The sequence below is a fragment of the Alligator mississippiensis genome, chromosome 3 (assembly GCF_030867095.1).
Source record: "Alligator mississippiensis isolate rAllMis1 chromosome 3, rAllMis1, whole genome shotgun sequence".
Classification (NCBI taxonomy): domain Eukaryota; kingdom Metazoa; phylum Chordata; order Crocodylia; family Alligatoridae; genus Alligator; species Alligator mississippiensis.
Genome location: NC_081826.1, coordinates 119989088 through 120014967, shown reverse-complemented (window position 1 = coordinate 120014967; position 25880 = coordinate 119989088). Strand labels below are relative to the sequence as shown.

General features: G+C 45.2%; 1 long non-coding RNA gene across 1 annotated transcript; it reads right to left on the bottom strand.

The window, feature by feature from the left end:
* Positions 1-502: 502 nt before the first annotated feature.
* LOC109283865 (uncharacterized) lies at positions 503-25450 on the bottom strand. The gene is made up of 3 exons (XR_002091168.2): positions 24957-25450; positions 11153-11227; positions 503-2295 (listed from the first exon to the last, which is right to left on the bottom strand). It is a non-coding gene; the product is annotated as an uncharacterized LOC109283865 (long non-coding RNA).
* Between the last annotated feature and the right edge of the window lie 430 nt (positions 25451-25880).

Below are 25880 nucleotides of genomic sequence, written 5' to 3'. Positions count from 1 at the left end.
CTGAGTCTTTACATTCTTTTATGGCTCTTTTAATTGAATAGTGTGTGTTAAGTAGACCATAATACTTTCTACCCCATTAGGACTGGCTACAATGAACACAAACATATTATCTCATTAAGAAACAAAATCCTAGAGATCCTTTTATCAGAGCTGTAGGATGATATGTTTGGATGAACTGTCTAGCAGGGTTCTGCCAGAGTCTTTTTTTGTTTAACAATTTCAGCAGTTATCTGGAAGCAGAACTAGAAAACCTTATTAATTATATTCAGAGTTGATACTTAGCAAGGGGGAGCAGAGTGGGTAAACCAGAAACTATAAAAGGAAAACGCAAATGGGCTTACAGGGATGTGAGGATTATCCTAGCTTTAACCAGCAAGATTTAATATACAGAAAGCCAAAGTTATATTGCAGGAAAAACAGATGTACAGAACATAATGGGAAGATCAGAAGCTTAAAAAAAAAAAAAAAAAAATCAAAAAAAAATCAATAAAGCAGAGGATAATGTGACAGAAGATAGCACAATAAAAAAAGATATCATACAATCTGAAGCAGTTCAGTGTTACCTTGGACTGTACAGAGGAAAAGAGTTAACTCCCTGGTGCATGATATTTTAATCTTTATGCAGCATTGGTCTGACCATGTTTGAAATAACACATTCCATTTTGGATATGAACATCCCAGGAGGAAGTATCAATAAATAAACAATAATTTTTGAAGTACCAGTAAATGAACAAGTAAAATAAATGAACAATGATTAAAATGTTGGGGGGAAAAAACTAAGTGAGAATGAAAGGTAAAAAGAGCAAAAATTGCCTGTGTGGCTTAGTTAAAAGAATGAAGTGAGAATGATTAACCATCAGTCACCAACCCTTCTGACCACTACATAGTGTTTGACAGCTCCAAAGCACTGCACAAAAAAAATTAGATGTTATGTAACCAACCATATCAAAACATTTGAAAGATCTCAGCATTAAAGGAAGGGAGAAAGAGCAGGGATGCCTAGACACGAAATGAAGCTGTAAATCAGAACTGAGGTTGGGTGTTAGAAAACACTTCCTAAATTATATGCCTGAGCAAGCAATAAAGCTTTACTCCTAGACCCTGGTGGCATCTTCACCAATGTGATCCTAAGTGTGAGTACATATTTATCCACTTGCTTGCCTAAAGGGCAGAATAGGAGCTAGTCCTGGGTCAGATCCTGGTACAGGAAAGTAATCAGGGACATGTCTAAGTACTTCACCAATCCTATCTCACCTTGCTCAAGACCCTGAAAAAACATTTTGAAATGCACCTTCAACATGGCCTAAGGCCTCTGTCTGCAAAAGCAGGAAGGACTCACCCATCTTTCACATTAATGTTTTTTTTCAGTGACTTCAGCAGCATAGAGCACTTAGGGCTCCTATAAATGTGGAGGGAACCTGCTCTGATGCACTGGAACTGGAGCAGACTCAATTAATTGAGTCTGCTGAAGTGCAGAAATTAACATGCTCCAGCAGACTCTAGTGTCACATGTATCCGTGTCCCCACACTGAAAAATGGTGGTAGGACCATTTGATGAGCTTTAGTTCAAAGTGCCCTGCCACCATTTTTCAGTGCAGGGATGCTTATACATGTGACATCCGGGTGCTTTTAATTAGCATGACTCCGGAAGCACCCCCCAACACCTCCCAGAGCATGTGTAAAAAGGCCATTAGCTACTTAGATGTTTGTACTGCTTAAATATCTAATAGGTGGAACAAGATATAACACAAGCCATTATTCCAGTTCACCTACTTCAAGCTTAGTATTTTTGCATCTACTAAACTTAAGGCATGTTACCCTGACAGTTTATAGATATCCATGCAGTGAAAGACAGAGGCAACTAAACAGGTTACTCTCATGTCCAACCCTTCTTCACAGTATTGAGCATTTGCTTCCAATGAACTTCATGGGGGTACTGGCATGAGAAAATACAGCTTTTCCCAGCATGAGAAAATATCAGACACCAATACAGGAAAGGCTGTACTCCATGCAGACAGCTGCAGATGCTGAGCCTGTGACAAGCTGACCTATTCAGAAGACAGAATGGTATGCTGTGGAAGGTTGCCCACCCACAAAGTGCAGATACCAGCTCTAGGAGTTAGCTGCCCAGGAGGCTGGCATAAATCAGTTCTTTGCCTCCTGTGTAACACTGTTTTTGATTCTTGTCTCATTTGGTCATTTTACCCATAGCCAAATATCCTGTGGAAATTAACAGGCGTCTGAACACTAGCGCTTCTCTGCTTTTCTCCTCTCAGAAAGGAAAACAGGGACATTCTGTGAAAGAAAGTAGAAAACAAAGTACTAAATTTGAGAGCTGAAATTCACAAAGGAAATTTCCCATGCCGCATATAAAGAATAAAGTTGGCACCTAAGGCTGCACCCCAGATGTTAACATTCGAGTTCTGTGAAGTTGCTTCTCCAGCTTTATGACAAAGATCTTGGACTCTAACTTTGTCAGCCACGTATTCTTTCTCCTGAGGTGCCCAGGCAGATGAATTAGAGCAAGCATAAAGTCTAATGTAGCCAGATAATTATCCAGGCTTAAATCTCCTTCTCATTGGAAGACTCATGAGAAAAAGATACCAGGAGAGGGGGGAAAAAATCTCTGATATTCCCCTCAAGGATTTTCCTCCGAATCATTCAATGGTTTATGCCAATCAAGGGAGGAGGTTTCGGTTGCACCTCTGAACTTCATAGATCCCAAGCAGACAAGGGCCAGCCCCACCTCCAGAGCCTCACAGTGCAGCTGCAATGGAAATATGTCACCTCAGGGCTTTCCTACATCAGAGTCCATCAACATAGGAGTAGCAGGAGGGAGGCCTTAAAACAATAAGAAATGCTCAAACTGTATTCATTTTTCCACTGAGTTGACATCCCAGGTAAACCTAAACTTGACTCGAGGAAACCCAGCTTCCACTATTTCCCTGCATGGAAGAGAAACCCTGTGTGGTGTTACAAGAGCAATGTAACAGTGCTAAGCAAAGGTTTATGTCCTTTATTCTATGTGGGAAGGTAGAGTTTTGCCTGCTAAGGACTTCCTCCCAGTCTTGAGATCCCTAGGATGAATGGAGTAATAGACAGACACTCACATTTACCTAATCTGAGTGTAAGTATGTATGAATATATGAAGTAAAGGACATGTTTATACTCTGACACACAGTGAGGCTCTCTCTTCCACACATTATGGCTAGGGACAGACATTCAAAAAGTCCGAGCTTGAATTGATTCAATCTTTTCAGGTTAGTCTAATCTGCAGAGCTTGAACCAATTTGCAAGTGGATAGACCCTCATTTTGATTCAGGAAATGCGGGCACATGCCTGCAGTGACTCAGGCTAGAAGCTGGGGGGGGTGCTAGAGTGAGCCCTCCCTTCCCTTCCACAATGCTGACCTGAGGGGGGTATAGCCAAGCCCTGGCAGGACACTGTGATTAGGGATGGGTTTAAACCCACACCCTGGCCTGAACAGTCCCCAGCCGGGGTGCACCTGGAGGTAGAGGGGGAAGCAGCCCTCACCAGGCTCTTCCTGGCTCACTGCTTAAGGGGTGGGAGCATGAACTAAGCATGCCCCAAGTGGCTGGGGGGCACAGCAGCACTGGCAGTGGTGAGAGCACAGCAGTGTCAGTGGGAGCATGGCGGCAGTAAGCGGAGAGTTCCCGCAGATGCCACTGGCACTGCCGGCAATGGGGGGGAAGTGGTGGCAAATGCCAACAAGGGGTCGGCAACCACCTGTAGATGCTGCCAGCATTGGTGGCAGCAGCCAGCAGCAATTGCTGACCGCCCGCAGACACAGCCAGCAGTGCCAGTGGTGAGGGGGGTAGCGAACGGCAATTGCCCGCAACCAACAGTGTCAGTGACACCTTTTCATAGGGGGTACACCACCACACTCAGGGGGTGCACATGCACCCCCTACACATTGCCAGTGGGGGGAGTGTTGCCAGACCCCACCCCTCAGCTATCAATGAGGCAAAGAGGGGTAGGGGGAGGCAAGACTGCTTGTGTGGAGTGTATGCGTCTATTGATGATACTGAGCTTTTCAATCTCCCTCTCCCTGCTTCTTCATACTGTCTACAGCAAACTGACAGGCACTGCATTCATTGCAAACCAGGTCATTTCCCACACTTCTCTCTGTCCCCTCTTGAACACTGAAAGATTGTGGCCTTTGAAGCAAGCAAGTTAGCAGGGAGCTGATAACACAAAGCTTATTAGCCAATCAAGAAAACAAAAGCCTCTCTCATTAGTTCAAGCTCTTCTCAAACAGCTTTTTCCAAGGAAGGAATGGAGGGACATTACCAGCTGACCTGCTGATTAGTTCTAAAAAGCCCTAAGCAGACACTGTTCTGTCTGCTTGTCCCAGTAAAATTGGAGACCCGCACACACAGACACCTCTCAGCATTAGATAGAATGGGGGTGGCGTGACCATGACCAGATGCCAGCTGGGGTCTTTGCTGTGGGAGAGGGAAGGTAGGGAGGTGGGGAATCCCTGACTGGGCAGCAAGCAATGAGGGGGTGGGGCAGGGGGAAGCCAGGCAGATGCTGCTATGCCTGTGGTCCCCCACCTCCTTCTCAGCCAGCTGGAGCTCAAACTAGGAAGGAGGCCCTGCTCTCTGGACCAGACAGCCCAGCCCAGCCCAGGTCTGAAAAGCATGCTGGGATGCTGGGGGACTCTGATTTAATTTAAATAAGGAAGGAATCTGGGAAAGAAATTCTATAAATCCGTTTGACCCAAATCAGTTAACTCTGATATTACATCAACCAGATTTATCTTAAACCAGTTTTGGCCATTTTGAAACTGGTTTATGTGCACTGAACTTATGCTCTGTTATAGATTTAAGCCAGTTTCTGATCACTTAAACCAGTTTATGTATAATTTCTGTCCCTAGCCCATAGGGCTCCTGGGACACCAGAACTGCAGGTAAGGAGTGTTGGTCAGACATATCAGCTGACCTTTTCAGACTGTTCACTGACAAATGACTCTCAGTATTGGTGATGTGTAGGGGGTGCACACGGGTGTATGTGCATGGCAGTGCACCCCTATGAAAGTACCCCCTCTCCCCCCTTGCTGTTGACACCACCAGCGGCATCTTTGGGTGGTCAATGATTGCAGCTGGCCACCTTCAACACATCTGCGGATGGTCTCCGACCCCTGGCCAGAGCATGATACCCCCTCAGCTGCTGACAGCACCGGTGGTGTCTGCGGGAGCTCCTCACTTACCACTGCTGCACTCCTGCTGCCACCAGCACTGCCTTGCTCCACCCAGCTGCCAGGGGCACACATCGTTCATGACTCTCAGTATATGTGGTTGTTTGACAACATGACTCCTAAAACCCACTTCAACATGATTGCAGCATCCCACAATCTTGAATTTATAGTTTGAGAATGGGAGAAATCAGAGATTTCCTCTCCAAGATCAACAGCCAAACAATATGCAGAGTGTTTCAGGTAAGAAGTAGTTGATGTTCTTCAGACCATGGTAGTTCAGGACTAAATCCATTGACAAAAGTGGACTTATACCTGCGTTAAGCCCGGGTAAATAAGAGGGAGAATCAGGCCCTTCATCAGCTCTGCTTTTATTAATGGCTCTTTTTACAGCTGAGCCTAAAATAAAAATGTTTTATACCTTGCTTCAGCTACCAGAAGGAAAATGTAAATCTTGTAGGACCAAATATATACACTGTAACCACTTCAGAGAAAATGCATTGCTATGTGCTGATTCCAGAAAGTAAACCTAGATGTAACATGAGGATTTGGTTTTTAAAAGAAAAAAATTAATGGCAAGAGAAAATTTTGGGATGCTTCTCTCCATCTAGTCCGCCTCCCTTTCATTGTCTCCACCCCCTTTATTTTTCTTTGCATCTAGTTTACTCTCTCTCTTAGCAAGCAAAAAGATCTTGTGGAACATGACAGAGTGAGATGCTATCACTCTGTTCACACGTTATATCACTTCCCTCTCCTTTTGCTTGTCCTATCTATCAAGATAGTGGTTCCCAACCTTTTTTGCACCAGGTCCCATTTGTAAACATCAATGGCCAGTCCCAACCCAGTAAATAGTTTAAGTAGAAAACAGCCCCCTGCCCCTGCTGGTGCCCCTCACTCCCACCCCACAGCCCCCCATGCCCAGCCCCCAGGTGTGTGGGGAAGGGGGGTGGAGGTGTGGGGCAGGAGGAGCGCGTGTGGGGCATGGGGAACCATGTGCCCCTCCAGATTTGTGTACCCACAGTGGTTATGGGGTTGCATTCTGGCTGAACTGGTATAGGCAGAAGCCACCTCTGTGGCCCAGTAGGCAGAATCCATCAGAGGAGTGCAGAGTGGGATGCCCAGACTCATTGCTGCCACTGCTGCTGCCAGGACCCTTGTGCCAGCCACACTGCCAGCAGTAATGTACAGGGGGGAAGGGCTGTACTGCCATCACTTCCTCCCACTGCCAACTCCTTGCGCACCAGGTCGCGCCTGTACCCCATCACCATGGCCCAGCTGCTGCTGCCACCACTCCCCTCAGGCTGCCTGTGCTGCCTACCACCCCACCTCCCCTCTTGGGTAGAGTCATAGCCTGACAGGAGCAGCAGCAGTGGATGGTCAGGCTATGGCAGTGGGGTAGAGCCATGGCCTGGCATGCAAGCTACTGGCAGCTGGGAAAGGTGAGTGCAGCAAGGCCCCCCCCATCCATTATTCCTCATGCTACTGGTGGCACAGCAGGGCAAGGGTCCCAGTGGTGGCAGCAACAAGTCTTGTCACCCTGCTCCACCCTCCTGTGCTATGTCCTGCCTGATAGGCCACAGAGGTGCCTCCCATCTATGCTGATCTGGCCAGGCTGCAGCTCCATGACTGCTATGGGTGCACAAATATGGGGAGCATGTACCCCCATACCCCCCAATACATTGCCTGTACCCCCCAACACCCCCCCCCACACACACACACACACACACACAGCCTTACCTGCACGGGGCTCCTAATTGGAATTTGTGCTCAAAAGGAAATTAGGCTTTTTTGAAAGTCCTACTTAAAACTCACATGGACCTCAATGGAAATCTACCAAAGGAAAGGCACGCTTTCCATTGGTGTGAATGTTATTTCTCTTCTAATTTCACATATATATATATGAAATGATAAATAGACAGATAGACACACATACACACACAGAACCAGCATAATAGCCTCATCTCACCACCTTACCTTTCAACCCAATCTGAACAGAAAAGGCCCCAAAACATAGCATGAGCTTTTTCAGTGTGCCTAGTAGGTCTATAATTTTAGATTCTAAGCCAAGTCATTTTTGGATCTAGGTACAAATGATGCAACCTAGCACATCCCAGAGCAGTAGCAAGTTAGGTGCCATGGGAAGAGTTAGGTACCACAGAAAGGTAATCTTAAATCAGCAAGCTGAACAAGGAACTACTTAAAACTAGATGATAGGCTGTACTAAGGACAACTTTCCCCTCTTCCGAGGAGAGGTACCTGAATCAGGACTACAGACACCACCTCTATCAACTGAGGATCCAGACCCCAGATTCCCCTCCTGAAGAGAGGCAACTGCAAACATTCTAGGAAAGCACAGTCCCTTTTCCTTTCAAGTGGCAGTGGTGGCCTCTTGAACAAAGCATTTACCCAGAAAGTGGGAAACCTGAGCTCCATGCCAGCCTCAATCTGTGGGAGTTCAAAACCCACTCCAAGAAGGCTGCCCTAACCACTAGGCTGGTGCCTAGCCTGCTGGTGGAAGACACCATCTGCTCTTCCTGTTGCAGCTGGGCCCCTATGCAGTAAGAATGGGATGAGGAAGAGTGCACGAGAAGAAGTATAACTCCATAGCCCAGGGGTCAACAATGTATCCTACAAGCCAGATCCAGTCTGCAGATCCACTGGATTGAGTTAGCAAAGTCTTTTGCCTATGCTAAGGGGACTATGCCAGAGCCAGGCAACTTCTAGCTGCCCCCTTGCCCACATTGCTTCTCCCCCCTACCTCTTAGCTGCCCCCAGGTGTGGTGTGGACACAGCTTCTAGCCAGAAGCCACCTGACCTGTGTCAGGCCTGAGCTGGGTTTTCCAGCCCATAGCTTGAAAAGTTTTTGCCAGCTGCTACTGTAGTCCAATAGTTACAGAGGGCAGCTGGCAGAGGGGGAGTCTTGAGTTCCTATCCCTGCACAGAGTTATTTCAGTGTCTTTATTCATTTAACAAAACAAAACAAAAAAAAATGCCTAGAGTCAGCTACCGAAAGTAGTCTAGCTCCCTTGGTTCATTCTCCCTCTGATTTGGGGGGGTTTGTGTGTGGTGGGGAAAGGGTGGAGGGTCAGAGAAAGGAGCTTGAGTTCAGAATCCAGCCTAGTTCAAGGAAATTCCCCTGTAACCAAGCCTTCTGTCTTAAGACAGGATTCTCAATGCTATTTCACACAAGATGAAACGTGGCTTCTCAGGTGGTCAAATCCCAGCACATTTAGAGCTCTGAATGTCAACACCAAAACCTCATTTTCTGCCCTGAAACAGAGATGCTGGATCAACTTCTCAGGTGGGGTAAATCATCTTAACTCCACTGTCTCCAGTGCAGCTACCATGACAGACACTAGCAGAGGAACCAATCCAGCATGTTTAAAAAGGATGATTTGCAAAGGTTATAAAATCAAGACATCCCATCGCTGTAGGTTTGAAAGGCAGAATTTCAAAATTTCTATCCTTTTTCACACTAGAATAGATTCAGCTCATATTCTGAACCGGGAGTGAGTTAAGCACAGTGGATTAGAACGGGGGGAAAGATGGAGTGAAGATCCTGGATCTGGGGCTTGCCTCAGTTCCAGTCATGGAGTTGCACTCATTGAGTCATCTAGCTCACCTAATGTAGACAATAAATGTTCTTGGAACCACAAGCAACTCCTCAGAACCTCCCATTCAGATTGCAACATTGCTCAGAGCTCGTGGGATCACCCTGATCATGCAAACAGGAGCCCTGAAAGACCTTTCTATTCCTACATACTGGCCAGAATGAGGAGAGTAAGGGAAAAGGAATGATGAAACATTCTTTCACTTCTTAGATGCTAACAAGGATAGACAAAGAAAATATAGGTATCAAGGCAGACAGAGTCTGTTACAAAATAGCCATGCAATGTCCTAACATAGCACTGCAGTGTTGCACGAATAGATCATAAAATTGTCTTACATTAGTGCATCCTCCAAGATAGACATCATTATGCTGTCACTGTGTGGTTGTTTTGCAGCACTTGTTTTTTTCCTGTACTGTCTGGCTCTTCAAATCCAGATAGGAGGGATTTGAAGGAGGAGAGAGGAAGAGGGATGGGGAGCGGGGGGACAGATCTTCAGCTGACATAAGTCAGCATGGCCCCAGCAACGTCCATACAGCTATACTGATTTACACCCACTAAAGTGGCTGGCCTAATGCATACAATGCTTGTCATCTGGAATAAACTTTAACTGGGCTAAAAATAATTAATTTGGCTGTTTTGAAATTTGTGCTGCATGGTTTTGGGGAGCCAAATGATTCCCAAGACTTTCTGGGAGGTTTGCATGTACACACATTATATACAGGCTTCAAGACAGCCCTCATCCAAAACACAAATGCAGAATTAGCTCCTTGGGATGTGCCAGATTAGAGAAGAGACTTTTTTGTAAGTCATTTCATTGCTCAGGAAACTCTGCACCAGTCCTCCCACATGTAATATACTGCACTTTTCTTGTAACCAGCATTGTCTGAACTTGTGGTATTTTAATAAATGCTCTTGCAAAGCCAAAGACAGTAGACATCACCTTTGTCAGCAGGAGTATCCCAGCTGAACTGAAGTACAGAGAGTGTGAATTCTCCTGCAAACTAACTTACAGGTACGTTAAATTTTTTCCTAAAAAAATTAAACTGCTCTCCCCCTGCACTCCTGAGAGGACAGGGGGCATGCACTGGTTTTAGAGGGTATACATGATGGTGACAGGAATGCAACAAAAATCCTTTCCTTGTGCATGTAGAAAAAATGAGGAGACACAATAAAAGCCTCTCTTCTATTTTGCAGGAAGTCGTTGGCAAAAAGCAGGTCCTTGGGTTTAGGCTGCATGGAAAGCAAGTTTTTTTTTTTCTTTATCTTCATTATTCAGTCACTCAAACCTCTCTGGAAGCAATGTGCCACTGAGATGTTACATCAGTCCTAGCTGAATTCAGAAGAAAGTCAGAAAGACAGAAAGATAGATACACACACAAAATAAAACTACTCTCCTAACACAGCCTGAAAGAGAGACAGCCAGACAAAGGCACGAAAAAACTGACTGTCTGGCCAGGAATGAAATTGCTGGCCAAGTCTGCTTTCAACCCTGCTATTAGCTTTCCTGCAGCTGCTTCTACTACCTTAGCAGCACTGAGATAGGAAGAGGATGTCAGAGAATGCCTGAATTGTGTTTTGTATGAATTTGGCTATTAGTTGGACTCTTGTTGCTACCTCAGCCCAGAGGCAGCCCCATGTTAACACCCTGACAACTTAAAAACAGGGAAGGAAAGTGCCTGGGAAGGGTTCTACAGGTAGATAACTGCATTACATCCTTTGAGCAGTCACCACATGCACTAGCTCTGGAGCAGTTCTGTGCAAAAGGAGGCAGGGCTTGGGGGTCTGAGGGTGTGCACTCCTGGCATGGTGCTCCTGTTGAGGCCCTGAGCAATGTCTTGCACACATAACAGGATGGAACAGGGGAACCCAAGTGGAGCTGGTGCATCTGTACATAGATTCCAATGTACTTTTCTACCTCGTGGAGCAGTGATGCCAGCACCATCCAAGCTGTGGCAGCAGGGTTAGAAAGACAACCATCAGTCACTGTACAGCCACTTTGTGGAGAGGATAAGATTTTGCCTTCCCTGCCCCAGTGGCAGCCAATGAAATGATCTGCAAGATGCCATGAGCTGTAAGGCTATATGCTGACATTACAGAGCTAGACACAGGGGTCTTTTAAGCCCACCCAAGGCTAAAGGAGGGTTATCCCCATGGCTTGTGAGGTCCCTCAGACCTGGAGCTTCAATGCTCATAGCCTTGAAGTGAGAAGGTGGGGTTTAGGCTCCCACAAAGCTAACAGCCCTTTCTACTACTGGGGAAGGGAAGATCAGAGGTCTGACAGTGAGAAGATGTAACGCTTTTATTAGCCATCATTCTTGCTTACCTTCAGGGTCATCAAGAGGCTTCATCCATTAATAATTGTAAAGTGCTTTGAAGTTTTGAGAAAAGGGTGTTCAATCTGGAGGGGGCAGAGAATAATTATTAATGATGATTCTTCTTTAATAAAAATTACCATCATCTCTACAATTGTCAAAGAAGTGGGGTGGGGGGGGGGCTCAAAAGGTGACTGAAAATTGGGGACGGGTGAAGGGGTTTTGTTCTTAAGAAAGAACAAAATTATTTGGCTTTCCTAATGCACCATGTTAATGGATAACCTAAGCAGACAGCTCAATGTGAGTGAGTCACCTGCCAAGGAGGAACAATGACCTGCGTGTTCCTCCCATATAACTTATTCACTTTTCCCTGTTAATAAAGACTTTTTATATAATTGCATCCAGGCAGCCAATCCAGAGGGTGTGACTACCATAAGATAATCACACCCCTGGGGAATCAGATCCACTTGGCAGTGTGTCAGGGTTTCATAACACCCCCAAGGCTGCCCTGAGCATCCTAAAATAACTTAAAACACACCTTGTGTCATGCTTTGTTGTTTAATCCACCCAGAGGTGTAAGTCAAATGCCTCCATTCTCTGCAGAACCACCTCAGTTGCCCTTATTCTCACCTAGTAGATGGAATTACACTTTTAAACTCATACCTCTATCCTCTGTAGAAATGAGAGGGGTGTATGTGGAGATCTCACCATCACCCGTCTTGGGAGAGAGATCATATAAAATAAAACCCTTGCTGATTTCCTCTGGCAGCTTAAAAGAGATGGCAAGAGCTAGCGCTCAGAGGACACTTGCTGGTGGCAAGTCAGCAGACTTGGGACCAGATTCTGCCCCTGTTGAAGCTGATGGGGTATTTATCATCGACTTCCATAGGAAAAGGACTTAGCTCCTGGGAATCGCTACCCAGCTCTGCCACTGACCTGAACTCACTTAGGTTTCATACCTTTGGAAGTGTTTGCTGATGTGAAATGGCTCAGTTCCAGCCACCTATCTTGGGCCTGTTTTTCAGAGTCAGAAAATCCATTATTATTTATTTCTTTGTGCATAAAGCAGTAACATGCGAGTCCCAGCTGTGGACCAAGACCCTCCCTAGCCTAGACCCAGCACAAACCCAGAAAAGATGCCCCCTGTCCCAGAAGAGCAGGCAGCCTAAACTTGTCACATAGAATTAGGACAACTCAGTATCTCTGAAGTCCTGCATGTTTCAGATTCAGCACATCAAAATGGAGGTGCTCAAACTTAAAGACTACTTAATAAAACTTTCTCTGGGATTGAGTTTCCTTCTCAGTCAATTGGAGATGAAAATACCCTCCTTTGTAAAATGTGTGGAGATCTTTGGATGCAGAGTGTTTTACAAGTGCATGGGCTCCCTGCATTCTGAAGTACTTGCTACTTCTAGCTCTTGTTGATTGTTACTGCTTTCAGGATTGCCACATTTTGTCTTTTTACTGTTTTACTTTACAGGCCACATTCATATTTGCATGCCCTACTTGAGCTATCAAATTGTATAGTATAATACTAAGTTAAAACAAAAGGGGCCATCAAGTATACTCTGCCATTGCCTATGAGAGCAAAATATAATGTTTCCTATATGCAGGGTTTTTGGGTGTAGCCGTGTTGGTCTAAGGATATAGGCAGGCAAGGTTCATTGGGTGATATCTTATTAAACAAACTGAGTAGTTGGAACAAAGTTATTTGCTAACTTTCAGGCACAAGTACCCTTCTTCAAGCCTAAAGAGTCCACTGCTGTTCTGAGATCTCCAATGAATGCAAGAAGTTAAGTGTGTGACAGAAGGTCAGTAAGATCTATTTTCTGAACAGATCTGTAATCATTTAAAAGTAAAATTATTCAACAATCAAATAAAAAGGAGGTGTCTGTTAGATAAGTCCTCTGTTATGAGTTACTGACTTCATCCTTTGAATAAAAACCAAACTTGTATAAAAATAGGAGCGACTACTCCGGTATGCAAACCAAATACAAGCTTGTGAATACAACGTGTTAAATAAGTGAACAGTACAACCGCACATGAAACAACTCAGGAGTGAAGAGCCTGCCTACTGTCTGAACAGCATTCCTGGGACCCCTAGTGGGTTACATTTCTTCCTAGTATAAAACCACTGTAGTTTGTGAGTAGAGACTGCATTCCCAACATTATGTTCTCATTGCCCTCCTGTCACAATTTTAGCTCCTTGGAGATTTCAAAACAGAGCAGAATCTCCCTATGCCTGAAGAAGGGTGACTGCGCCTGAAAGCTTGCTAAGAGCTTTGTTCCAACTATTCCGTTGGTTTAATAAAAGATATCACATTTACCCAAAGAACAGTGCCTGCCTGTGTCTCCCAAATTGTCTTTGTGCATTTGGGCTTGGGCTTCAGCAGGTGCCTTACTTCCTTCTTACCACAAGGTGGAACTACTGCTCCACCTCAGTAAAATGTGTGCCCCCCCCCCCCCCCCACCAACTTGGGGCCAGCAGCCAGAACATGAACACATCCTTGAAAAACTCTTTTTCATATGGGGGCGAAAGATGAAGAACCAGAAGCTCTGTGCCTGTTTTCCAAAGCAGAAATTCAGTTCCAATGAATACGGCATCACAGGAAACACATATCAGAATCAATTTATAATGAAATCATAACAACAAGACTTATGACAACTAGGCATAAAATCTGGAATGTGCCTTTAGAGAAAGAGAGAGACAGATGATTTTGTCAAGCGTGCCATAACACAAGCCCTTTATGAATTATTAGTTATGTATAATTCACTTTTAGAGGAGTGGGGAGAAATAAATGGGTTTTCTTGGCTTTTCTTTAAAATGACAAATGCCTTTTTTATTCTGTTTCCTCTCTCCTGACTCTCAGGTTCCATGTTCTTCATATAAAGCCAGTTAGCATGAAGTAATTCTATATCTTTTTTTGCTGCTCCTAAAATGTAGCATCGGCTCTAGTGGCTCTCCAAAGAAAGAAGCATTTGCCAGGAGGCAAGCTCAGGTGGCAAACTTCTTCCATACGGCTTGCAAGTTCAGGGCCATCTCCCTGCAGGCTCGCCTAGAACAGACCTGGGGAAACCAGACAAACAACTCATATACGTAAGCTCTGCCCTTCTCTGCACTCCCTCTTCTATTTGGCTCTGTCTGAGCTCTCTCCTTAGTCCATGCAGTCTAATTCCTGAGATGCCCACGCGCTTCTCCCTGCCTGGCTACAACCCACATCACAATGTGGGGCAGTGCTGAGAAGGCAGACATAAGGAAAATGACACCAGAGGAGGATTTAGAGCCATAAGAAACCTAGCCGATACCTTCCAGTCTCATGGTTCAGGGAACCTGATATAAAACTTACCTAAATAAGGGGGAGGTCAGCCAGGGCCCCAGTCCTTCTTTGCTGTAGGACTGCTTTCCACCCCTTCCCCAACACAAATAGTCCCTAACGCCAACAGCACCACCCAACAGAGGGAGTGGCAATCCCTTTAGAAAGATTTCCTGTTGGTTTACAATCAATCAAGCACAGCTTCTCTACTCCCTGTAGCAAGCTAAGGAGATGATCTTGCCAGGGAGGGCATTGCTGAAGCATCCCAGTGCCCACTGGCTCCCACCTGCTGCCCCAACCCTGTGGAGCCATCATCTCCCACAGTAATTGTGAGCTGTGTTCAGCTAACAGATCCTGACCCGCTCTACTGAAGGCTCCCTAGGGATCAACCTGAAGCAGAGCCTGGCTAGGATGAGGGAGAAGTCCCTCTATTATAGAAAGAAGTATTCTTTTCCCTCAGCCCCTTGCCTCTTCCTCCCTCCAAAAAGTTACCATAGAAAGTAAAAATGATAATGACCCTTGAGATAATCTTTAACCTCTCTCTCTCTTTCTCTCTCTGACATAATAGATTATTTTGTGTAAAATATACCCCTGCATTTTATCCAATTTTACATTTACACTTCAGTCACTGCTGTGACAGCAGCCTGCATAGATGTGCCCAAACTAGCTCGAAACAAGTTGGTTCACGTACCAGTAACTCTCTAGCTGTGTTAGTACAGAGTCCGGCATGAGACGTCAGCACTTGAGCAGGTAGCTCATGCGGGACTTCATGCTAGTTTAAAACTAGGTTGACTGCATCTAGTCAAGCTGCAATGATGTGATTTCCAGCTTGAGGTGAGTTGCTTTCTACCACTCCCTCTCAGAAACTTAAACACCTGAACAGACTTTTCCATCATATTCAAACTCAAGCCTTACCTCCACTAGAAAGTTTTGCCCCCTCGAGGACTTTGGAATAGCTAAAATGGAAGGCTTCCTCTCTACCCAGTGTGGATACCATTATACCAATATAAAAGTCGTCTGTTGATATAGCTCGCTATGATTTGAAAAGCAAAAATAAGTTACCCTGATATAAGTTACATCCATGCCATTATAACTGGATCTACACAGGGCTTTTCCCAGTATATGTTTCATCTTTTTAAAATCATATCATTAATGAAAATTATTATACCAAGAAAACAAGGCCATGTACACCAGACCTACATCTTTTGGGGATTTTTATTTCATAGCAAGTTAACTCACTTCCCTGAAATTTGGCACCACCTCTTTTGTTTTAAAAATGGATCATTTGAAACCAAATATCCCCTTGAAACCAGTGTGTGTACAACTCGGGGAAGGACTTTTCCCCTCAGCACACCCTGCAATACCGCCTTCCTACTCAGGTGGCTCGTGATGACTCTTCTAGTCACATCTTTTGAACTGCCCTGATATAACCTCTGCCACCACTCTTAAAGGACCTACCCTTTTCTCCTGCCAGATACTTGACTGATCTATACATGGCGCTGTGGTGGTATAGTTATGCCAAGTTATACTATGTGAAGTATAATTTTATCCAGAACAACCCCAACATGGACATGGTCATACCAATATAGAGATGCCTTATACAAGGGTCAAACTTGTTGGCATTCCCCAAGTACCACTCTGATCCTTTCCTTACACCATCTGCTGCTCACCTTTCTGCTTCCTGCCCTGTGCTCCCTGCCTGATCTGCTGCTCCTCTTTCTTCTCCCTGCCACTATGCTGCCTGTCCACTCTCCAATCTGCTGCATACCATACAGAAGCTGCCCATGCTATCCAAGCTGCAGGTTAGCCCCACTTGCCTTATACCAATACTGTTTATTCTCCTACCTATATAGAAATACCAGAATAAGTAAATATGTATATGGGGGGGGGTGCATGTGCGCATGCGTGTGCATGTGTGTGGATAAAGCCTCTCTTTCATCCTTAGTGCCTCTTAATAACACACACACTCACTTTAATGCAGTCTCCTGAGCTCCACTTAATTCTTCTCAAGTGCCCTTGAGTGAGGTATAAGGTTACTCAAGTTTCCTCAGCTCCACCTTTTTACCCAAAAGTGAGCAGACAAGATAAGGCTGCTGGGTGTTTCATCTTTCATTTAAGAATCTTTCATTGGGTTAAGTGGTTTGACTCATCAGTAATAAGCAGATGACAATATTTTATTCCCCAGTATAATTTTGGCTTGATTTTGCTTTCAGATTAAAGTGCACATCTCATGCCAGATGAGGGGGAAAAAGTGGATTCCTACAGCACTTTCAGTATGTGATTGGGACTTGTCAGGGTGGGGAATATCACATCATAATTGGCAGAAAATACAACAAGCCAAGGGAAACACCAACGCTCTTCCTTTACAAAAGCTGGTTGCCAGGTCTGGCTGAACCTTTATTAAAGAGCCTAGAAGGGGATTAAAAAGAAAAAATGGTAACTAATTTTATTCAGAGTAAGATACTGATTGAGCAATTGATTGACATCATGGGAACAGCATGAGCATGAGGAAGGATTTCAGTGTTTGGTTGGTCCCATAGAAAGCCCATCCTCATAAGTCATAACCCCAGCAGCAGGAGATCAAGTTACAATGGTTACAGCCTTCAGACAGACTCTTATTGGCTTCTTCACCCAGAAGATGACCCAGGGAGCAGGACTCTGCCTTTTGGGGAAGCAGAACTTTACCTTTACCTCCCATTTCTGAGCCTTTGGGGTGCACTCCAGTTCACAGGAGGCTTTTCTCTGTAATCGTAAGGAGTTTGAAACTTTTTTGGTAAGAAAAAGCTGAGACTTTCTTCTAATGAGTTGATCCCAAGAGTGAGATCATTCAAAAAAACACCAAGGATGGAATTGTATTTCTTCTTGTGCACCTCAAGAGCAGTTTGTGAGCCATGCGGGACAACTTTTTAAGCTCTTACAAGCTGCAATTCCATTACCCCTGCACTGTAGACATGTTAACATGCACACACAGACTGAGCACATGCTCAGACATAGACTGAGCACATACGTCTGACTATTGTGTAGTGAGACATGTACATGTGCCCTTTGTAGATGTGTGTGTGTGTCACAACAGTGTAGCTGGGCAAAAGCCCGTGACTAATGGGTGTTAGATACTAGAGAAAGAAAAGGTGCCTCCAACACTTCATCCCCAGTAGCCTTGTGGTTGGGTCTCTTTGACTTCCCAGCTTGGTGTGCGTGTGGCTCAGGGTCAGTGACATGGATGCCCTCCCTGCTGGACAGGAGCCAACCTTGGGTTCTAGCCTGTGCCCATGCTTTCAATGAGGCCAAAACTTCCCCACTTCATTTGCTCTCCATCTGGTGAATATTAAATGAGAAATAGCTCCACTTCAAGAGGAGAACTGGGGAGGGGCTTAGACAGAGCTTAACCTCCAACATGGTGGTTAGAGCTACTACATAATGAAGTGGGGAGTAACCAGGGCACCAGCCCCAGGTACTGAACCTTGGAGGGTGGGAAGTGGGGGCCACCCTCCAAGGTTCAGTGCCTGAGGCTGGTGCAGAACAGCAGCTGTGGTGCTAGGACCTCAGCCACTGATGCTGCCCCATACATAGTTCCTAGGGGTGTGTGAAGCGGGCCCTACTCGATTTGCATTTGGATTCAGCCAAATCGAGGACAGTGATTCCATTCGTTGATTTGGATCACTGCTCCCGATTCGATTCGGCCAAATCTGAATCTGAAGATTCGATGCTGATTCAGAGAATCAGTGATTTGGCCGTAGACACAGCTTTAAATGTTTTTTCTACATACCTCTAGGCAGCAGGCGGCTCATGAACACTGCAATGGTAGGGCGTATGGAGCATCCCACAGGAACGTGGGGGGCTCCCCAATGTGCTTGGCAGCAGACCTGGAAATGGGCCAGAAGTGGACCCCCATTCCCCACCCCCAACTCAGCAACTGGTGCTTCCTGGGTCCAGGGGGGGGGGCACCTGGGGCCCCCCTGTGGCTGATTGCCGAGCCAGGAGGGGGCAGCATGCTCACCAGCAGACTGGTACCGGCAGCATGGCTCATGAACACTGTGATGCTGGGGCAGATGGAGCATTCCACAGGAGTGCAGCCTCCCCCCCCCCCCCCCACACGTGCTCAGTGGTGAACCCAGAAGTACTGGTCTGCTTCCAGGTCTGCCGGTGAGCATGCTGCCCCCCCCCCCCCCCCGTGTCCTCCCGGCTCTGCAATCGGCCACAGGGGGGCCCCAGGTGTCCCCCCCCCCCCCCCCCGCAGACCCAGGAAGCACCAGTTGCTGAGTTGGGGGTGGGGAATGGGAGTCCACTTCTGGCCCATTTCCAGGTCTGCTGCCAAGCACACTAGGGAGCTCCCCATGCTCCTGTGGGATGCTGCATGCACCCTACCATTGCAGTGTTCATGAGCCGCCTGCTACCTAGAGGTATGTAGAAAAAGCATTTAAAGCTGTATCTATGTCCAAATCTTTCCAAATCTCTCCGAATCAATTCGGAGGGTTCCAATTTGATTCAGAGAGATTAAGGGGTCCTCTGATGTGATTCAGATTTGAAGATTCAGCCACCAAATTGGGCCAAATCACTGCCGAATCGAATTGGGGACCGAAGTTTTGCACAGCCCTCATAGTTCCCACCCAAGCCAGGGACAATGCATAGGGGGTGCACACGGGTGCACCCCCTGCAAAAAGATGCTGCCAACACTTCTGGTGAGGCCTGCAGGTGATCGCCACTCGCCACCCCACTGCCAATGTCTGCGGCAGTCTGTGATTGCCACTGGCCACCTCCAACACTGCCGCCAGTGCCTGCGGGTGGTCACTGACCCTTGGTTGGCACTCGCTAACCCCTCCCACTGCAGAGAGTGCCGGTGGCATCTGTGGGAGCTCTCACCTTACTGCCGCTGGGCTCCCACCACCACCAGACTCCTGCCACCACCAGTGCAGCCGCGCCCACTCAGCCACCGGGGGCACGCACCGTTCATGCCCAAGACACTCAAGCACTCAGTTACACCTCTGGTTATAGCAGTGTGCTGGGAACTCAGAGAGATACAGATTCAAACTTCCTCTAGATCAGGAAGGGCCTCCTTCACCTGCTTCTTTGGAAGTGTTCCAATAGCTGAATGCTTCAAGTTAAAACATGGGAGGGTCCTCCATTTTTTCCAGGACTTATGCTTAGCTAGGAACATAACCACATGCCTGCCTAGCCACTGTGTGACCAACAGAGCCTGTGCAGTCTGTTCACCCATACTTACATGTCCAGAAGGGAAGGGTAATAGGATCACAACTTGTGCTCAAGTATCAAAACCACCCTTTATGCAGAGAAATAGAATTCCACTCCAAATCAAGGTTTCAAAGTTCTTTGTAAAATCATAAGATCTGTCAACAGGTTCTTCTGTCCAGTTCACTGATACTGGGATCAAAGGAATCAGACACAACACTGGTATGGGCCCTCATTTTATGAAGTAGAACCATATTTTTCTCATCTGTACAAATGGAACAGGCAGCAGTGTTGGTGTGTAGGAGACAGCTGGCAGACTGCCTACCCTTATCTCTCATCAGGGGCTTCACAACCTTTCTCCCAAAAATTGCTTAGGGGGAAAAACAAACAAAGGAAATATATATTGCTGCCTAAAAATAAATGCAAAGCCAAGTTTGCTTGTTTAGTAAAAAAATAACTTTGTCTAAGTTGATATACAGTACACAAGCAGCAGCAAGGACAAATTGTACAGAAATGAGTCTCTCTGGGAAACAGGTTGCAGTAATAAGACTTTTAAAAATGCAGAATGTATAAGGTTCCCAAAGTTATTTAGGTCAAATGTTTGACCTGTGGCCTTCATTTTTGTATAACAAATTTACTAAAAGCATTAGAGGACTGGGGGCTGAATGGGCTAACCAAGGAAGTTCTCTTTAGTCCACACAAGAAAACACAAATGCACGCAGTTTTATACACACCGGCATTCACACACCCACACCCTCCCAAAGGGGTTCTACATGTGGGAATCCAGATGAGTAGGTAAGAAGGAGCAAAAAAAGTACAGGCAATTTTGCACATGTAAGTGCAAAGCTGTGGCCCTTTGAAAATTTGAGTCTCCATGATATCTTTTCTGTTTTTTAAAATCACTCTTTTTGCCAAATGCGTAAAGGTCATCACTCCCCATAGCAGTTTGGCAAGGCAAAAAGAACAGAAAAAGAAATAGCTATGACCAAGATTTCACTAAAGCATGGAAGAGGTGGTGCTGCTGTAGTTTTATAAACACAGGAAGCCTTGTGTCATGGACAAGAGGTAGTTAAGACTCCACAGAAAATCTAGCAGTCATATCAGGCCAGAAAGGGGAAGGAACTGAAGAGCAGCTAGCATACTATACCCCCTACAGAGCCCAGCTTAAAATCTGCTCAGAGACGCATTAGCTTCTGTCCTACACCTTCTAACCTTTGCAATAGACTAAGAACCAGACAGACATGTCTGGGATACCAGTGGGAGAAAAACTAATGAGACAAATATGTTAACAGTACGGCATCTTAGGCCTGCAAATGATACAGAGAAGCAGGCATTCCATGCACATCTGCAGCACTGGGGGCCTTGTGATGCCTTGGGGTCACAATCCCACGCTCCCCTGCCTTTAGGGTCTGCTTGCACTGGAGGGACTTCTGCATTCAATTCCCCTCCTTTACAGGGTGCCACATAACTTAGCAAATTAGTTATTGGTGCTTGTCCAGTATTTAAGAAAGTAAAAGCCTGGCTACAAGTGCTAAATATTGTAACTATTTTAACTACCTAACACCATAGGAAAGAATGTTTTTCTTCATATTTATAAGTGGAAATTGCATGCCATTTACAATTAGAATAGGATGCTACCCTAAAGGAGGAAGTGTCAGGGACATCAGTAAGAAATTCTGCTGGAATAAGGACAAAGTAAAATACATGCTAAATCTTGTGGTGACCTGAACGGAGCTTCTACAGGACTACCAGTTTGAAGTCTTATTACTGCCAGGTGTTGAGTCACCTTCAACTCCTTCTGGCTTCATTAGTCACGGAGAGCATTTAGGGTGAAGTTGCATGTTACACGTAGACCACACTATATCTGTGGAATGTTAAGAGGTGTTAAAGTCAGAGCATGCTATGAACAGTTGCATGTTAGGGGTTAATGCCATTTCTTGCCCACACAGCTCCGACTTGCTACTAGAAGGCTGGTGAGCAGAGGTGTGGCGAGGAGCCAGGGCACCTGGGATCTATACTTACTCTTGTGGGGGGGGCAGGTCTGGGAGCCATAAATCCTAGGATGCTGGAGGACTGAAAAGTGCTTGTTTTATCTCCATAGAACAGACTGAAGTCACCCTAACACAAGCTAGGAGCAGGGCCCAGATTTAACCCTCACCTGATGTGGCTCAAAGGGCACTTAGCATGAGTTAATGACCTTTAATGTGCAGACACTTGTTTTTTAAGTGCCCTCAGTATGGTCTAAGTGTAATGTGTAACTTCACCCTTACCAGCTTGCAGAGGCAATCCCTTCAGGAATGCACAAAGGAAAGTCTACTCACTTGAGAAATTAACAGAAACCAACCCAGATGAATGTTACAGATCTAAATGCCAAAATCCCCACTTCAGGACTTTGGCGGTGGTTTCTGCTTGAATAAGGGCCATGTAAAAATAGAGGGCCTGGTCCATAGCCTTTGTTAAGCCTGTTTTGTGCTTTTCCAGTCATGCATAATAGCCTTAAAGCTGGCTTAACCAGCTAGTAAAGGATTCCGCTTGCATTATGTAAGAGATCCCGGTGTCAAAAAAACTTCCCCTGAAAAAAGTGGTGCAGCACACGCGGCAGCAGCCTGTGCCACCGGAAGGGGAGCCTGGCCAGTCATGCTCTGGCTGCTAACTAGACTCTGAGCAGCCGGATTGCTGTTGCTTCTGCCCCAGGAGGCCCCTAGGACTCCCAAGTAAGGCTTCTAGGGCCAGCATAGGTGCTGGCTTCAGCCTTTCCTACCCCACCTGGGACAATTTGCCCCATACCAACCCCATATGCAGGGGTGTGTGCAGAAGCAAAAAACAATGGCACAAATTTGTGCTGCTGCTATTTTTGCCACAGCAACTGCATGTTTCTGCATGTGGAGACATGCCCATAGTGTCTATGCTCTCCCCAGCTTCCTGAACAGGCAGCAGAAAGAAGCTGAAGTAGCACAGCATAACTTGGTACAGCCTTGGACGCTGCTTTAAGTTATGGCAGAAGCTGGGCCAGTTCCTAGCTGGCCCTAGACAGGAAAATAGAAAAATGGTCACTTTGGTCACTCGGCTGAATTTTTGCTATCATTGAGGATATGCATGGCCTCTTCAAGATTAGGTCAGCCAGACTTGGCAACCAGATTTGTAAAGGAAGAGCGCTGGTGTTTCCCTTGGCTTTTTGCATTTTTTGCCAGTTATGCATGGCCTCTTCAAGATTAGGTCTATAACAAAGTATAACCCTACACAAAAGTAATATGGAGACAGAGGGTTAAACTCTGTGATGCTGATTTAGTCTGTAATCAGGCAAAATTCCCCTAAACTTACTAGGAAATTTGCCTTGGTAACCACCAAGTAAAAACGTACGCTCCCTTCCATCCCCTCATGCTGCAGCACCTCCAGTTGACTTCATATGTCCGGTTCCCCAGATATCAAGTGGTTGGGGAGGGATGTAGTTCTACACTCATGGGATGAAGTCTACCATGGCCTGCTCCACAGAGTGGAAAATTTCCTACCTCACTGCAAGGTGCCTTTTTGAAAAAGCTGGCAGTTGGGGTAGCCTGGGCAACTGGGTTTTTGCAGGAGCTGACAAGCAGATGATCCTTATCTGGGAAGAAATTTGCCTTGGAGGATGGAGATCTGTTATTCATTTAACTTTTTTTTTTTAAAGCCTGTCACTCTTGCACCTTCTTAGCAAGATACAGCCCCAAGACAAATAAAATACAGACCTGCAATGTAACACAGTGGAATTAAACAACAACAAATAGATAAAATAATGCAAACAATTAAAAGCCATCTTTCAAGGAATGTCCCTTCCAACCCCAATTTTCTGACTCTATGTGTGTAGGTGTGGGGAAAATACACCAAACGAGCCTGATTTTGAACACATCTTGCTTGCAGCCCCCTCCATGGGATGCATGTGTGTGCAACCTTTCTTCTGGCAATCAGGCCAGTCAGATCTATACTAATGTTCCAGTCCCAAAGAGCTCACAGTCTAAAGGTGTGATCCAAAGTGTATGGCATCCATAACACTGGACTTTGGACAAGTTGTGTAGTTCAAAATACACCTGGAAAGGGCCATGGAATTGTCCTGGTGGCTTCCACACTTCACACTTAAAAAAAAATGTTTCCCCCGATCTTCTGAAGGAGAGGACAGGGAAAGAGAGCTTGGAAAACATTCATTAGGAAGCTGAGGTCAGCATATGCAGTAGCACGGAAGCTGTGAAGGTGGCAGCAGACACAGGGAGTGTCAGGAGAGAAGCTGGGTGCGGCATAGGGAATGGGAAGGGGTGTGGGAGGAAATGTGTGCAGAAATGCAGAGATTTTGTCCCCAGGCAAAAGGCTTCCAGACAGTTCTTCAGAGGCTCCTTGTACCTTCCTCCCTCCTCAGTATTCCACCTCCCATAAAAATTAATAAGCAGCTTCTAGATGGCAATCAGCTGCAGATTACAGCCATCCTGGTAATGGTACCTTCTGTTTAACAAGAGTTGTCTCTTATTTCCACATAGCAAATATTGTACATATTATACATGGTTTTGAGCTCAGCAGGAGTTGGCAAGGGACACATTAAAGAAAAGGGACAGTGAGGGAATTCTGTGATCTGGCCTACATTTTTTTTATGCTTAAAGGGAACTAAAACCATGAAGTGTATTAGTAGGACTACCAACATGTATGGCTATTTACAAGTGCATGACTCTCAGTACAGTTCTGAATACAACTAAAAGATAGATTAGATAAATATTCATGTTAAATGCACAGATTAGTAAATACTCTCTTTCTTTTATTTTCTGTCCAAAAGACTCCAGAAAACTAGATTTGGTCAAAAACCAGTACTAATAATTTCCATGACAAACATTGGCCTTTTGGTGGTTGAATAAGTATGAGTGATTTGTTTGTGCATTGTCCTGCCAGTTCTATAGAAAAATGAACAAAGAATTCAATCAGTGCCTTTTTCCCCATTGATTGTCAAATAGATTATTCACGAATACATGGTTTCATTATTTATTCAGCACTAGACTAAACACATTCTACTAAACATAGTTTTCAGCATCATGTTTCAGTTTATACATAATTTTTTCTCTGGGCAAAGAGAGAAAATCTTTGAACAGTACTTACTGATTCCTATCAAGCATGTTTGATAAGGTATTTTACTAAGAAGAGGAAAGGAGCTAAAAGATTATATTTTGAGATCAATATGAATCTTTCCACTGATTGCCATAGAACTGGGTTTTTCGGGAGCCAGATACAGTAATATTAGCAGTTTTGAAGGTTTAGTAAATATTGCCCTTTGCAAAAAGCCATAATTTCATACTGAACTTACCAAAAGACAGAATTGGGCCTTGGATGGAGTGAGCAATCAGTTCCTAATGCTATATAGCTGAGCAGCAGATTTCTTCCCAGTGTTGCTCACAGGGATTTAGTTATAAAGCACATAGAACAACATGCCTGTGCTACCCATAGCTCTACTTATGTTAACTTTCATATATCTTGGCTTCTGTATGGTTAATTTCTTAGTGTGGGTGTTGAGTTAGTACAGGTGTTTGCATTTAATTTCTCTGCACCAGTTCCACAGCTGATGCAATTCAGCCCAGTGATGTTTAAGAATCTAGTCTACTTTTTTTAGTAAATGTGGAAAGTAAAAAAAAAAAAAAAAGGAAAGTGAAATATGGATCTCTGTACTGGTACAAAATACACTGTTGCTGCTGTGCAATAGAAGAAGGGTATCCAAGTTAGGGGATTCTACAGTGAAATAACAGCATAAACCTGCAGAACTTAATGGACTGACAGACTGAAAAATGCATCCAACTAAATAGCATATCTTTACTGCAAGTCAGCAAAAAAGTCTATGTTCTCTCTGTCTTCAGAGAAACAACTATTAGATGGTTGCTGCCATCACATTATTTTCAAAGGAAAATGAATAAGCTGTGCTGTTAATTTTATGCAAATCCATGCTGCGTATCTATGAAAACTATATCTATCACAGTACTAGCATGATTAAGTCCGCCTCTTTCAAGGAGGTGGCATACTTTATCCCTTAACTAATTTGCCCAACAGGAATCCTTGGCATATGCCCCTGCAATGATTACAACTATTAATCATGATTTCAGTAAAGGCCCTAATCAGGATCAAGTGTTAGGCACATGTAATCTGAGACAATCCTTGGCCTGCAAAGATTACAGTCTGAAGAGTCACAAATAGACAATTAGGCTTGGCAAAGTTTGGAAGCCCTGGGTGTGGTGGAGGA